The 14,510-nt window shown below is 47.0% G+C and overlaps 1 protein-coding gene across 4 annotated transcripts in view; it reads right to left on the bottom strand.

Moving 5' to 3' along the window:
• The window catches only part of TMEM45A (transmembrane protein 45A), a 28,155-nt gene extending 16,797 nt beyond the window's left edge, over positions 1-11,358 (bottom strand). For 2 of the 4 annotated variants that reach the window (XM_050979297.1, XM_009095439.4), the window contains exon 1: positions 11,204-11,358. The gene's annotated coding sequence lies outside the window, so the exon portion shown is untranslated. Of the gene's footprint in view, positions 1-1,815; positions 1,896-11,203 lie in introns of those variants that run through there. The other 2 variants (XM_050979299.1, XM_050979306.1) reach the window with 2 other exon arrangements.
• Positions 11,359-14,510: the final 3,152 nt, after the last annotated feature.

Genomic DNA, 14,510 nt, shown 5'->3' with positions numbered 1-14,510 from the left:
CAAGGTGTGGCCTCACCTGTGCCAGGTACAGGGGAAGAATGACCTCCCTGCTCCTGCTGGCCACACTGTTCCTGACACAGGCCAGGGGAGCCATTGGCCTTCTTGGCCCCCAGGGCACACTGCTGGCTCATGTCCATGTCAGCCAGTACCCCCAGGTCCCTTTCTGCCTGGGCACTGTCCAGCCACTCTGTCCCCAGCCTATAGTGCTGCAGGGGGTTATTGTGGCCAAAATGCAGGACTCAGCACCTGGACTTACTAAACTTCATCCCATTGGACTCTATCCATCTATCCAATTGTTCCAGGTCTCTCTGCAGGGCCATCCTACCTTCCAACAGATCTACACACACTCCCAGCTTGGTCTCATCTGCAAATTTACCAATGAAGGACTCAATCCCTCATCCATGTGATCAATAAAAACATTGAACAGAACTGGCCCCAGCTCTGACCCCTGAGGACACCACTGGTGACTGGCCCCAGCTGGATGCAGCACCGTTCACCACCACTCTGGGCCGGCCATCCAGCCAGTTCCTAACCCAGCACAGAGTGCCCTGTCCAAGCCCTGGGCTGCCAGCTTTTCCAGGAGTGTGCTGTGGGAGACAGTGTCAAAGGCCTTGCTGAAACCCAGGTACACAACATCCACAGCCTGTCCTGCATCCACCAGGTCACTTGGTCATAAAAGGAGATCAGGTTGGTCAAACACGACCTACCCCTCCTGAACCACTGCTGGCTGGGTCTGATTCCCTGGCCATCCTGCAAGTGCTGTGTGATGACATTCAGTACAAACTGTTCCATAACCTTACCAGGCACTGAGGTCAGGCTCACTAGCCTATAATTTCAAGGATCCTCCTTTGTACCCTTCTTGTGAATGGGCATCACACTGGCCAGCTTCCAGTCCTCTGGAACCTCCCCAGTGAGCCAGGACTGCTGGTAAATGATGGAGAGCTGCTTCCCAAGCTCATCTGCCAGCTCCCTCATCACCCTGGGATGGATCCATCTGGTCCCATGGATTTATGAACATCCAAGTGGCTCAGCAGTTCTCTGACTGCCTCCTCCTGGATAACAGGGGGACCATTCTGCTCCCTGACACCATCCACCAGCCCAGGAGGACAGCTGTCCTGAGGACAAGCTGTCTTCTCACTGAAAACTAAGGCAAAGAAGGCGCTAAGCACTTCTGCCTTCTCCTCTGCAGAGAAGGAGTTACCAAGTTCCCTCCTGTATCCAGCAGAGAACAGAGATTGGTCTTACCCTTCCTTTTGCCATTAATATATTTGCAACAACATTTTTTATTATCCTTTACAAAAGCTGCCAAATTAAGTTCAAACTGAACTTTGGCCTTCCTAATTTTTTCCTACGTGCCCTGGCAACCCCTTCAAATACTTCCTGAGAGACCTGACCCTCCTTCCAAAGATGATACATCCTCTTTTTATTCCTATGTTCATTCAAATCCTCCTTGCCCATCCAGGCTGGACATTTGCCTCGTCGACTCTTCTTCCAGCACACAGGGACAATCTGTTCCTGTGCCCTCAAGACCTCTGTTTTGCAGCATGCCAACCTTTCCTGGACTCCTTTGTTTTTAAGGACTGCTTCCCAAGGAACTCTCTGAATAAGTCTCCTAAACAGGCCAGAGTCTGCCCTCTGGAAGTCCAGTGTAAGAGTCTTATTGATGCTCCTCCTGATTTCACCAAATATTGAGAATTCTATAATTTCATGATCACTGTGCCCCAAGCAGCCTCTAACAACCACATCTCCCATGAACCCATCTCTATTTGCAGACAACAGATCCAACATAGTCCCTCCCCTGGCAGGCTCACTCACCAGCTGTGACAAAAAGTTGTCCTCCACACACTCTAAGAACCTCCTGGACTGTCTCTGTTCTGCTGTGTTAAGTTCCCAGCAGGTGTCTGGTAGGTTAAAGTCACCTACAAGAACAAAGGCTGATGATCCTGAAACACTCTCTAGCTGCTTATAGAATGAGTTGTCCACCTCTTCTTCCTGGTTGGGTGGCTGATAACAGACTCCCTGTAGGATATCAGCCTTTTTAGCCTTCCCCTTAATTCTCACCCATAGGCACCACCTTCATCATCATTAGTTTCAATAGCTATGGCATCCAAGGCCTCCCTAACATAAAGGGCTACCCCTGTACTTCTTCTCTCTCTTCTGTCTCTCCTGAAGAGCTTGTAGCCATTCCAGTGCAGCACTCCAGCCATGTGAGTCAACCCACCACATTTCTGTGATGGCAACTACATCACAACTCTGCTGCTGCACCATGGCCTCCAGCTCTTCTTGTTTGTTACCCACGCTGTGTGCATTGGTGTACATGCACCTCAGCTGGGCTGCTGATTTCACTCCTATCTCAGGCTTACCACCCTTGAACCTGTGCTTTCACACAGCCCAGCTGCCTCCCCTTCCCCCTTCAAATCTAGTTTAAAGCCCTCTCAACAAGTTCTGCCAGTTCATGAGCTAAAAGCCTTCTGCCCTTAACAGAAAGATGGAGCCCGTCCAGTTCCAGCAGGCCAGGTGCCATAAAAGTTGCTGAAGAATCCAAAATTCTGCTGATGACACCAACCCTTGAGCCACTTAATGATAATGTGGATTCTCCTTTTCTTTCATTTATCCCTGCCACCAAAGGGACTGAGCAGAACACTACCTGTTCCCCTGCCCTATCAACCACTTTGACCCAGTGCCCCAAAGTCCCTTTCAATTGCCCTGACACTTTTCTTTCCAGTCTCATCCCTGCCAGCCTGGAGTATCAGCAGTGGGTAACAATCAGAGGGCTGAATCAGCCCAGGCAGTCTCTCAGGGATATCCTGTACCCAGGCCCCAGGGAGGCAGCAGACCTCTCTGGGATGGGTCCCTCTGTTCCCCTCAGAAGGAATTCACCCACTACGACTGCCCTGCTTTTCTTCTCAGTGTCAGAGGTGCTGATCCATCTGACAGATGAAGCCTGACTGGGAGGCTCACTGGGCAGATCACTTTCTTCACCTGGCCACAGCTGTGCCCATGGGTGACAGGGCTGGCTTTCCAGCACATGCACATCCTTGCCTGTTGCAGATCACATGGCCACTGTCACCTGCTGTGTGCACCCTCAGGATTCCTGCAGGATCACTCACTCCTCATGTCTCCACCCTGAAGTTTCACCACCCAGGACCCTTCCACCACCCCCAGCAAGCAGCCATGGAACCACAGCAGCCAGGGCAACAGTAAATTCTGAGATCTAGCAAACAAATTTTGGAGTCAAGATGAGGGAAGGTCCCCCCACCTCTGCCAACCAGCAGGGCTGCTGCTCTGAAGAGCCTGCCCAGGAGGTGGACAAAGCACACATTCCAGCCCAGATCCAGGTTTTCCACACCAAGTGCCCCTTGAGAAGCTGCTTTCAGCACAGTGTGGGGCACACCAGCACAGGAGGCTGCTGTCAGGGCTCCAGGAGAGCCACAGGCTTCAACTGCCCCAGTCAGACTCACCCACAGAGCCCCATCGTGGCACCCCTGCTCAGGGGCCTGTGGTCTCAGGGGAACTGGAGAAAAAGGTAATTAGGCATCATTATGGCAACAAACTCAATTGTTGAGGTAGTTTATAAATTTTAAGTACCAGCCAACTTTTCTGCAGCTGACTGGAATAAAGAACAAGAATAATTTACAGCTACCTGTGAATGCGAGATGCTTTTTTTTTTTTTAATGTGAGAACTCCAAGCATAGTTTTTCTTGCAATAGCCATAGAAAGCAATGCATGATTAAGGTTTTTCCAGTAATTAGAAAGCTGCATGGTATTGCAAAAGTGTTTCACATCCACGCTTTGCCAAACCCGTATAGGCTGTTCACAGCTGCCAACAAATTCCCAAGCAGCCATAAAGCTTTGTGTACCTGGGTTGCTCATCCCTCTGTTCAGGCTGCATCTTATTTCTTGGGGTCAGAAGGGAACTTGGGATTCCACTGGAAAAGGAGGCTTCCAAGTGAGCACTCAAGAAAAGCTGTGTGTTTTTGTGGCTATTAAGAGCTGCCTTTTTAGCCTGAAAATTTTCTCACACCATCAGAAGCATGAAAGGCAGGCAAGAAATAGACTCAGATTTAAATATCCTCCAGTGGGTTTGGGAGAGATGTTTTGTAACATTTACCAGTTTGATTTCTGGTCTCCACTTTTGTGGGGTCCAAGGCCAGACTTGCGAGTGCAGTGGAGAAACCCAACATGCCACCTGGTTACTCAAAAGACTTCTCAATTGCTTCTGGAAGAGCTAGGTTAGTTTCCCTTTTATCCCTTTTCCCTCTAAAGGACAGACAGAGGTTTAGGCAGCACAACCTCCGTGGGACAGGGACATGAGCAGTAGCTGAGCCAGAGCCTGCCCTGCAGCAGGCAGCTTCCCTTCCCTTCCCTGCACATTCTCCTGCCACAGCAGTATGCCCTGCAATTTCCTGTGTTTGTCAGGCCCCGGGGGATTCTACAGAGGGCTGTCGACCAGAAATGTGGATTTCTTTTCCAGAAATGACACAAGTTACAAAGCCACAAACTCACTCTGCTGCAATGCTTCCATTTCTGCTACACAGCCATATGATAACAAAGGTTAAGCTCAAAAATTAAACATCAACAATTTTTTCTTCCATATGCTAGATTAGAAAATAGTGATGTGGAGTTTATAATACTTGATGGGAAATGTTTATTTATCCATAACAGCTGCGGGAATGGATTGTGATATTGGTGAGAATGATGTACCCAGATAAGAGGAGGAAATAACAATTGTAGGCATTTTCTAATCAGGGCACAAGCTGTGATCACACAGCTTTTACAAAAAATGGAAACCAGCAAAGCTGAAATGCATGTAAGACAAAGAAAATCACAGACAAGTTTAATTTGGTACCAAAGTTTCCTACTTGCAGCTAAAGATCTATTCATGAGGCAAGTGCCTTTTGTCCTGCAGCCATTGTGCTGTAAACACCACAGCCAGCCAGGCTGACTGAAAAACTGTCTGCTCCAAGTACATTGTTCACTAAACACACTCCTGGTTTCATGTCATGACTGAAAGCATTTCAGCGATTACAGCTCCGTGTTTCCAGATGAGATCATTGCTCTGGGGTTAAGGAAATACTCAGCTGGCACCTACAGCTGCTTTAGAATGAGACTGGAGCTGAGTACTGTGTGTATGAAGGAGAGCAGGACAAAGACTGTTTGAAATGTTGAAAAGTGACGGGAGAACCTTGGTGGTTTTGGCTTAGGGGTGTGGGAGATAAAGATTTTCAGGCAAAGAAAAAAATAAAAATAAATGTCATAAACACGCACCTCCAAAGTCTGTAGGAGAAGAGTTCAAGCTTTGAGAGAACCTTCAAGACTAGAAGACAGGGATGAAAACCAAAATTCCCAGAGGTAATGACCAGAAATCTATCTGCTGGCCCTAGAAAGAAGGGACTCTGGGACACAATCTGCCACAGTGATGAGTTTGGGCCCACCTCTCTATTCTTTTGCAGTGCCTCACATCTGTCAGAGGCTCTTCCTTCCCTCAGCCCTCTGAGTGCTCCTCACTGTGTTTGTTATCTCTCATGACCCTCCATTTTCTGGCTCTCTTTCCCTGTTCTCTGCACATCTGCTGACTGCTCCTGCTCCCACAGATGAGCAGGCTATCTCCAGGGGTTACCCGGGGACAACAAGTACTGCATAACAATCTTACCATTGGCTCTTGATATCTGAGCAGCTGCTCCTCTGGGGATATGAAATTTTTGGTCTTCAGGACTGCCAAACTGGAGCCTTTCTCAGAGCACCACAAGTTCAAAAAACTTACACACACAAAAAGTAAACCTGGTAAGTGCATGGGATACATGAGAGTCATTTTTTCCTAGGAAAGATTCATAGTTCCTGTATTGGTCATAAACCCTGGTATTTCCTAGCACTGGCTGAAATGAAGGGTGAAACAGCACGGGGATGTCAGGAAACTGCTGCAGGTACAGCAGAGCTGCCTCTGGTGGGACCAGGGTCGGCTCCAGCCACCACAGCCACTTCCATGCCACAGTGGGGTGTCTCCTGGGGGTGCCACTCCATCAGCCCCCCAAGCAGGGTGGCAGTTCCCTTCTCCAGAGGGTCACAGCAGGCTGCTGCCCTCCAGCTGAGGTGCTGCAGGGCTCCTCCCAGCCTGGCAATCTTTGACTGTGTGTGGCAGAGGCAGAGTGCTGCCAGAGAAAGGGCATAAGGAGGGACGTGCTGTGACATCCCGCTGCTGTGCTGTGGGAACTCTTCACTAACATCTGAGACCATCTCCCCTGTCCAGCCCACCCAGAGCTGGGCTTAGCTGGAGCTCTCAGTGCTTCCCTATTTTAACCCGAGTTGTGCTGGCTAGTGACATTCCTATATGCAGTCACTCTCCTTTTGAAGTCAATTCCTTTCATCACAGAATCACAAAATCATGAAATTACAGAGTGGTTACTGCTGGAAGGGACTTCTGCAGGTTGTCTAGTCCAACCCCCTGCTAAAGTAGGTTTATCTAGAGCAGGTTGCCCAGGATATCTTGAATATCTCCAGTGAGAGGTATTCAAGATATCTGGATATCCACAACCTCTCTGGAAAACCTGTTCCAGGGCTCAGCCACCTGCACAGGAAGGAAGTTTTTCATCATGTTCAGGTGGAACTTCCTGTGTTTCGGTTTATGCCCATTGTCCCTTTTCCTGTCACCAGGCACCACTGACAAGATTCTGGCACCATTCTCTTGACACCAGACCTTAGGATACCTGTATGCATGGATGGGGTTCCCTCTCAGCTGTCTCTTCTTCAGGCTGAACAGGACCAGCTCCCTCGGCTGTTTCTCTGAAGAGAGATGCTCCAGTCTCCTCATCTTCCTTGTAGCCCTCTGCTAGACCCTCTTCAGTAATTCCTTGAATTCAGGAGCTCAGAACTGGACACGGCACCCTAGATGGGGTCTCACCAGGGCAGACTGGTGGGGGAGGATTACCTCTGTTCCTTAAAACAGCCCAAGTCACTTCAATGAACAACCTCTGCAAGACTCTAGCTGTTCCTGGAGTTCCATGGTCCAGCAGAGGTTACACTGCCATTAGGAAGATTGCTCCATGGCTTTGCCACAAAGGCCAGTTTTGTAGGGTGTGATCTCTGACTCCTCTTTGTCTTTCCAGTTGTGTTCACTTACATGTTCCTTGCTTCCTAGGAGGGAAAAGGCTTCCTAGGCTGGGAAAATGTCAAGAGAGCAAAAGTTTGATGTGTCAACTGATGATTTAGAGATCAGAGCCCTGCTCTGGAGGGGAAATGAAATAAAATATATATTGGTTTCTGTTGGCATCCTTTTTATAGACTTCCCTCCTAGAGCATCTTGACAGTACAGCTGGGCTTTCAGTGGGATGGTCTCATAAAATAGCAAAGCTGACAGGACTACTAGACAATGGAAAATATTTGTAATAAATACTAATGACCACCTGGGCTGTGAAAGATCCTGCATTTGGTACTTACAAAGCTCTTTGCACACTCTTAGAAGTTACTGCAACTGTTATTTATGTCTCCAAACACTTCTTAAAGACGAGAAGACACAACCCAAAAAAAGGGGGGAGTCTACTGAGAAAACTTAATGTTTGAGTGGTCTTCAATGAATATTTTCCACCAGCAAAGAAGCCATATCTGAAAGAGAGCTCTGTGCTTAGAGGAGGACAGGTCACAGAATCACAGAATCACAGAATCACAGAATCAATTAGCTGGGAAAGCACCTCTCACATCATTGAGTCCAGCCTTTGATCACCACCCTGGCAGCTACCACAGGGCACTGACTGGCACAGCCAGTCTGTCCTTCAACACCTCCAGGGACAGTGACTCACCACCTCCCTGGGTGGTCTGATCCAATAGGTCTAATCACCCTTTCTGTGAAGAAATTCTTCCTGATGTCCACCTAAAACCTGTCCAGGCACAGTTTAAGACTATGCCCTTTCATCCTGGCCCTACTTGCTTGGGAGAGGAGGCAGACCCACCCCTGGCTACAGCCTCCCTTCAGGCTGTAGAGAGGTGTGAAGGCATGAAAGTGTGAAGTCCAGGGCTTGCTGACCTCCATGAGTTATAACTCCTTGGTTGCAAGCGTTTCTCCCTTACAATAACTACTGGTGACTGTGCAGAAAAGGCATTAGAATTTCTCTTCATTATGTACAGGACCAGATATTGAGGTGACTGAAGCCTTTGAATGAGCAACTGGATTACAAAGACCCCGTTTTAAGGAATCACCAAACACTAACAAAATATGGGAAGCAGATTTGTCATCAGTGCTGTGTGCATTAGCAAGCTTTCATCTTAAGGACAGTCTCAAGCTGACAAAAATGGGAAGGGAGCTCATATCAACAAATGTGAGGTCATTATTAAGTCCTTGATGGTTTTAATAGGAAGGACTTGTTTTTCTTACTGAAAAACTAAAAAGAAACTCAGCTTCCTAATGTAAAGCTCTCAACAGCTCATACTTGGGCAACAAGCAGGTGACACTTGAAAGAGCTGAACTTCTCCTGTCTCCTGCAAGAGAGAAGGCTGGAAACATGGGACATATGTCCAGAATATTGGCTTCTGCTGTGACACTGTGCTTCATTTTGCTGTCTCATCCCATTGTTCATGAATCTCTGCTTTCTGAAGTTGTTCCATTAAGTGTTCATAACCTTCTGATACAGTTTTAGAATAGTTTGAGTTGGAAGGAACCTTTCCACCTGTCTGGGAAACCAGTGCCAGTGTCTCACCATCCTCCTCACAAAAAATTTCTCTCTTATATCTAATCTAAATAGACCCTCTTTTAGTTTAAAACCATTACCCCATTGTCCTGTCAACAAGCCCTACTGAAAAGACTCTCCATCTTCAGCCACCCCATTTGTCTTTGCAGTACAGTTAGGTAATGTGAGCCCTCATTGCAAACAAAGTGATTAAAAATAAACGTTTAAATCTTATGAATTTGAAGATTGTAACCAATTCTATGAGTGCTTGGGGTTTACAGCATTCTGCTGTAAAAATAAAAAAACATTAAAAATTTTCTTATCAGTTATTTCCACAAAGCTGTGCAACAGAGCAGGTGGGGTTTGCACCTAGAGCTTTGCCTTGACTAATCTGCCTTTGTACCTTGAAGTTTTCTCTGCAGTCTTGTCTGTCTGTCTCAGGCTACCTGACAATGCTGCTACTCCCAGGGGGGCCAAATGCACTGCCTCTACCAACGATAGCCTGGGGGGAACACACTATCAACAGCAGAAAGCTGTATGGATGAAATCCAAAAAGAGAAACACTAATGAATAAATGGGAGTGTTGGCAAGGCAGTCTGTAACATTGCTGCTAGCTGGGAGAAATGGCTGGCTGGCTTTGCCCAGCTAGAAGAGACAAAATGCTTGAGAGGTGTAGCTCCATTCTACAGGACCACCTCAAACTCATGACATTGGAATCAGTTTGTGCTAATACATTAGCAGAAACTGAAGAGTTCTCCATGATACAGCAGCAGCAGCTTCAATTCCTGCAACCCCTCCAACAACACAATTAGCAGAGGGAGCAGACCCAGCAAGATCCTCTTCCAAAACCACTGGCATTACAGACGCTACCCAATTTGTCTTAGAAATGTCTCAAGTGCAAGGTGATTTGGAGCAGGAGTTTTAGGAGTGTTGCTCACATAGCATTAAAATGTTATAGCAGGCCCTGATTTAGGCATTAGTTGATAAAAGGGACTTAAGTCTCCTTTTCATCTTCTGGAGCCAAAAGCAGCACCAGGACCCAAGGTCTGGCTCATGCTGCATGAAGGGATAGAGCTGCCCCAGCAGAGAGTCACTCTACTGAAAGCAAAGGTATTTCAAAACCAATGTCAAATTATTTGTAACTCCTGGATTTAGGAGCTTGTCTTGCTTGGAGCTTGGAAGAGACGGTCAAAATTACTACTCCTGCCAACTGCAAGTGAGCATGAGTGTTTTTGGTCACAGGTAAGAAAAAGGAGCCAGTTGACAAGAGTTCCAGCACTGAGAGGTCTTGGTTCATGCACCTCTTCAGGCTGGAAACAAGGAGCCCATTTTTGCCCTGCAGCACTGGCCATCTGCAGTACCGACTCAAATGATCTTTACAGGCAGATTTGTGTGCAAGAAGAGAGTAAACAGCAGTTTGCCTAAACACAGGCATAATTATTCCAGCCACTCCTCAAGGTTCTTTTGAGTTTTCTTCTCCAGCAGTTATTTCTACCCACAGTTTCCACAACTGAGAGAAATCTGTTTGGTTTGCCCAGCTTCATTTGTAAAGAGAAAAATACAGAAAAAGCCATGCAAGCAACCCTGAAAAGCAGCAAAAGACATCTGAGCAAACTGCTGAAAGGTAACTCCAGAGTCAATGATGAATTTGCATCTAAAATGGATATTGGAAACATTCCTTCTACAAAGTACTTGCAGTGACTCGGAGTACAACTTGTGCCATAATTTAAAGAGTTCCACAGAAACAGCAATATTGGTGATGCAAACAAAGTTATACCTAGTGGAGAAATCACAAGTCCTAAGTATGCAAATGCATTGTAATAATCAAACACTTGGTTTAAGAAGTAAAAAGCAGAAATACTTTGGTCTTAAGTACTTCAGTTCCCAAACTCTTCAGAAAGCCCTTTATCAAAAAGATAATATTTTTTATAGCATGTCAAGTATTAAGTGTTATTAGAGTAAAATATGATTTATTGATGGAAAAGTTGAAACAAAATGGAACATATCCAGGGATGGAAAGTTTTTTTCTGAGGGTTATTTCGTTTTGAAATAAAATAAAGAGGCTAAGATAATTTTAGGGTTTCTCTCATAGAGTAGGAAGCCATGAAGTACATTTAAATTCTTTTCATTTTGCCTGGAAATTCAAGTTTGGATATACATCTCCACTTGACACATCCAAGAGGGAGGGAGAGGAAAAAAAATCACATAGAAAACTTAGAACTGAGCCGAACACTTTTAATGTCCCCTTTGTTTAACCATCCAGAACCTCGGCAGCAAACCCCCTCGCACACGGGGCAGAACGCTCCGACTGCCTGCAAGGGCCACGCTCGCCTTCCGACTCCGGCCACCTCGGCGAAAGTGATTGCTGCTTTAAACGTCCCGTCCGCTCTTGTCACCTCAGAAGTGCCCCCCGTGGAGCGAGTCGCGGCAAACATGGAGTATTTGTCCTTTCACCCGGCAAGATCCGACATCCCCCCGCCCTGCCCCGCCGCCGCTCGTCCTGCCGTCACCCCGGCCGGGGATCGGGGCCGCCGGGCTGCCCTTACCTGTGCCGCGCCCTCCCTCGCAGCCCCTTCTCCGCCTTCCTTCCTTCCTCCCCCTCTCCGGGGGTCTCGCTGCCGGCCGGGGCAGCGCCGGGGGCAGGACCCTCCAGCTGCGGACCCCGGGGATGCGCCGCGGCCGCTCCAGATGTTTGCGCCGCGGCCGCCCAGATGTTCCCCTGGCGGCCCCGCGGGGGGCGGGCGTTCTCCTCCCCGCCTGGCCGGGAAGGAGCCAGAGCAGAGCCAAAGGAAAGGGGCTCAGGGAAAGCGAGGCTTCCGCGGGATCCGGCGCTGCCCGCCCCCTCTCCTGCCCCGCTTTCCAGGAAAAGCGGCCGGGAGCGGGCAGGGCTGGCGCGGGGCTGGCGGCCGGGGACAGCGGCTCCCAATAGCCCGGCAGGCGAGGAAAAATAGAAAAAGTATAGAGTCTTTCAGACATACAAACCTTCCTTTGATCGCTGCATATAACAGAGGCCTTTCTTTTATTTACACACACACCGACAACCGTGGCTTTCTCCACGAAAATGAGCACCCGTGGCTGTAATTCCTGTAATTTAGCAGGAATTTATGGTTACAGCCCTGAATCCAAAAGAAGAATGCCTAAAAATAAAATTTAAAGAACGAAACCACGACTTTATTTGCAGATGTCATCCTGTAGTAAACCACGTAAGTGACATTACAGAATCATTCACAGTGGAACGAAGGGCATCTCTCACTGCACCACCTCTCTTACAACCGCCAGCAGAGAACACCAACGAAGGCTCACATCTTTCTGTGGAAAAATCCTCCTTTGAGGTATTTGCCAGGAAGTTGTGATAATCGGATTTTAAAGCTCTGTTTAAGCTATGCCAGAAGACTCCCTTGACCCTTTTTTCCACCCCTGTCAGCATCAAGATCTTGTGTCGCCAGGTTCCCCGGTGGCTGTAGGAATAACCAAGCCGAGGTGCTACTCTCCCTACCAATAAGTCACAACTTGGACTGAATTCTGAGACACCCCCCTCAAGTCTCCTGATTTAAGATTTCTACTTTCATGATCCAGAAGCTTTTTTTGTGGAAATTTGTGGGAGAGATCAACTCCATATAAGGATTAAAACTTTTTCACACTCATTTATCTTCTCAGGCAGCTGCATCCACACCTCTTCCTTAGCACAAAGTGACACTTTCACTCTTAGAAAAATAGTACTCCAGCAAATACCCCTCAGCATCTGGCAAGCAGATGCCTTTGCAGGTTGGATGATGTAATGAATACAGAGAAAAGGACAATAATATTTCCCAGAAGGATCACCTCTCTGTAAACAGTGCTTCAGAAATCCAGCCTCTATGAAAGCTGCTTCTTGGTCTGAGCGACTTTTTATGCATTTTTTTTTTTTCAGGCAGCAGAATGCATTTAGATCACAACATTAATCCCTACCTAATGGATATCCTTCTCTTGCAGGAGAGTTTTCAGTTAGACTGAGCATAATCAGTCAATAATAGTGATAATTGTAATAGCCTCTTCTGTTCACCACTGGTTTGATGCTTCTCTTGGCAGTGGAGCAACAATCACTTCCTGGGCTTCCTCATTTCCATCCACACTTAAAAGTCATTCTAAGTGACAACCAATGTTGCCAATGTAAAAAACTCCAGCTAGCATCCCCAGGGCCCTGCAGGGATCCTGCACTTCTGCAAGTCAGTGTGCATCCAAGTAACCACAGAGAAGTGCATGCATAAAATATTCTACAAAACTGTTGGAGACTATGGAAATAACAAAACATCTTTTGTGATGTTTTTACCTAAGGTCAGCAGAAAGCTGACAGTTCTGTCACATTCAGTCAAGTTCAGACCTTCCTTCATTTTGACCTTACTGTTTTTGCCTTATTCCAAAGTTAGTTAGGAAATTAGTTCAACACTGCCCTTGCAAACTTAGGATCCATGCTTGACACACAGGCAGGCAATTGAGCTCTTCTCTTGCTGGAGGAACAGAGCATCCAAACAGAGCATTTGTTTGGTTGTTGCCTGCTGATATTGAGTATTGCATTTGAAGCAAGGAGCTAAAATGTTATTTCATAGCAAAGCCTAAATGATGTGAGATGAATTTGCAAGCAGTGCTTGGTCCACTTTCCACAGGGGTTAGCCTAATGAAACATCACATGGTTGAATGCCTGTGGCTCCAAGACCCACAAGTCTCTTACACTGCATTTAGTGTGGTGCCCAGTGCTTTTACTTCATCAGTTACCACAAATACCAGGCACTAACATCAACCATGAAGTCACACATCTATGCCTTGATCTAAATAATTCATGAGCACATTACAGACAAATTAGAACTCTAGATGTTTTAGGATTATTGTAACATCTGCATTTTGGCCCAGAAAGCAAGACAGCACCTGGGGGCAGGTGAGCTGGTTTCAGCCTGGGCTCTTGAGGGAATACTACTCTACAAATCCAAACTTGTTTCTGGGTGAACACTGAAGTGAAATGTTGATCTGCTCCCCTGAGCACTTGGAGTCCAAGGATTGTGTTGGCTGTTTGTAGGTATCTTTGTAGCACCACAGCTAATTTATAGCTGAGTGAAGGGAGTGAAGGCCTCCCACATATAAGTTAAAAGCAGGTTCAGGACCACCTGGTGAAGATGAATAGCCATGAGTGTCTGGGATCTGGTCAGATGCATCCCAGGGTCCTGAGGGGGCTGGCTGATGTTGCTGCCAAGCCACTTTCCTTCATATTTGAAAAGTCACAGTGGTCAGGCGAAGTCCCCAGTGACTGGAAAAAAGGGAAACATTGCTACAATTTTCAAAAAGGGGAGAAAGGAAGATGTGAGGAAGTCTTTACTCAGAATTCTTTACTGTGAGGGTGCTGAGGCCCTGGCACAGGTTGCCCAGAGAAGCTGTGGATGCCCCATCCCTGGTAGTGCTCAAAGCCAGGCTGGATGGGGCCCTGAGGAACCTGGTCTAGTGAGAGGTGTCCCTGGCCATGGCAGGGGGGTTGGAACTTGATGGTTTGTAAGGTTCCTTCCAACTGAAACCATATTAGGATTTTATGAAATGTACCATAGGAGTGTGGCTGATAAAATAATAGCTCTCTGGATAGAGTGCCCAGAAAGCTAAACAAATAATTCTGGCCTTGCAAAGTTCATGCAACAATTGAATAAAGAGAAATGCATGCACTCGCTATGACTTCAGAAAAAAACCACAAACATTGATATTCTGGTTTTAATACAACTTGTAACACCAAAAAAAATAAAAAGTTAATTTGAATACATGGACCCATATTGCGTAAGTCCATTCTTTGGAGGGCTACTAGGGATATTTGCTCTTGCATGGATTTTCAAGGTACAG

The sequence above is a fragment of the Serinus canaria genome, chromosome 1 (genome assembly GCF_022539315.1).
Source record: "Serinus canaria isolate serCan28SL12 chromosome 1, serCan2020, whole genome shotgun sequence".
In the NCBI taxonomy this organism is placed as follows: domain Eukaryota; kingdom Metazoa; phylum Chordata; class Aves; order Passeriformes; family Fringillidae; genus Serinus; species Serinus canaria.
Note: the sequence above shows the minus strand (reverse complement) of the source record. Positions and strands in the feature narration are given on the sequence as shown.